General features: G+C 47.9%; 1 pseudogene; it reads right to left on the minus strand.

Moving 5' to 3' along the window:
* Window positions 1-957: 957 nt before the first annotated feature.
* LOC124614424 lies at window positions 958-1,075 on the minus strand (annotated as a pseudogene).
* Between the last annotated feature and the right edge of the window lie 433 nt (window positions 1,076-1,508).

Below are 1,508 nucleotides of genomic sequence, written 5' to 3' on the forward strand. Positions count from 1 at the left end.
GTTGGATAACTGCTATTGTGAGCACAGAGTCCTCACAAGATGATGTTGGAGGTGGGTTAAGCGGATGATTACATTTCGTGACTTACTAAGTATTTACTGCAAACAGCCACCTTTAAAAAATTTGTTTAAAAAAATTTGCTCTACAAGGCAGACCACAAAGCGTCAATGATATTGAGATCTGATGACTGTGGTGGCCAAGGGAAATGCGACAGTCCATCGTCGTGCTCACAAAACCAGTCCTGGACGACGCGAGCGGTGGAAACAGATGCCCTGTCGGCTTGGAACGCATCATCACTATGTTGTATCACTGGATGGCCTGATCAGCTAATCACATATTCGTTGACAGTAATACGGCCTTGAAGAGTAACTTGGTGGCCCATGGAGTGCCACGAAATGGCTCCCGAAACCACCGAACCCAGCCATGTTTCACTCTTGAGACGAAAACTCGGCCAGAGGTTGGAAACAGTGTGAAACAAGACTCATGCGACCAAATGACTTTCTTCCATTTCTCCACAGTCCAAGTTTCCCTGTTACGGTCATTTGCATCACTGATGTGAGATTTTGAAATTTCAGCTCGCCGTGCAATTCCCTGCTTATGGAGCTCCCTTATAGCATTCGCGATTAGGACTATTTAGCTCCGTTATGATCTTTCCAGCTGTCTTCCTTTTATTATCGTCACAATCCTCTTCAGTAACCGTCTACCACGATAGCTCAACACGCTCTGCCGTCAGTGTTAGGATTTAACTAAACTCTGTCCGAACAGGCCTTGGAAGGCCCAACGGTACCGACCGGCCGCCGTGTCATCCTCAGCCCACAGGCGTCACCGGATGAGGATATGGAGGGGCATGTGGTCAGCACACCGCTCTCACGGCCGTATGTCAGTTTACAGGACCAGAGTCGCTACTTCTCAATCAAGTAGCTCCTCAGTTTGCCTCACAAGGGCTGGGTGCACCCCCTTTCCAACAGCGCTCGGCAGACCGGATGGTCACCCATCCAAGTGCTAGCCCAGCCCGACAGCGCTTAACTTCGGCGATCTGGCGGGAACCGGTGTTACCACTGTGGCAAGGCCGTTGGTTTGGGATTTAACAGATAATGTTTTTCCGCTTTCCCTGTAACCGTAAAAAATCTTGGTTACGGTGCCTCTCGAAACATCAAACACTTCGGCTACGTTGGTTATGAAAGCACCCATCACATCGGCACGAACGATTTGGCCACGTTCGAATTCACTTTGCTCCGAAATAACGCCCTCGCAACGAGCTAGAACACTGTTCTTGCCGCGTCTCATACTTTCAACATATTGAGGGCACTACACGTATGTCACTTATGGCCCATTATAAATAGCCAACCTGCAGGCTTGGCTAGCATCTACATTTACGTCCAAGCATTCATTTCTCGCGATGTTTCTATTTTTGTATCCAACCCCTGTAACTTACCTACGTGAAACGCTTTTGGTGGCATACATTTAAAATTTATCATTCATCACCTAGTACAGCAATTTACACACATGT

This window comes from Schistocerca americana, chromosome 4 (assembly GCF_021461395.2).
Source record: "Schistocerca americana isolate TAMUIC-IGC-003095 chromosome 4, iqSchAmer2.1, whole genome shotgun sequence".
NCBI lineage: Eukaryota > Metazoa > Arthropoda > Insecta > Orthoptera > Acrididae > Schistocerca > Schistocerca americana.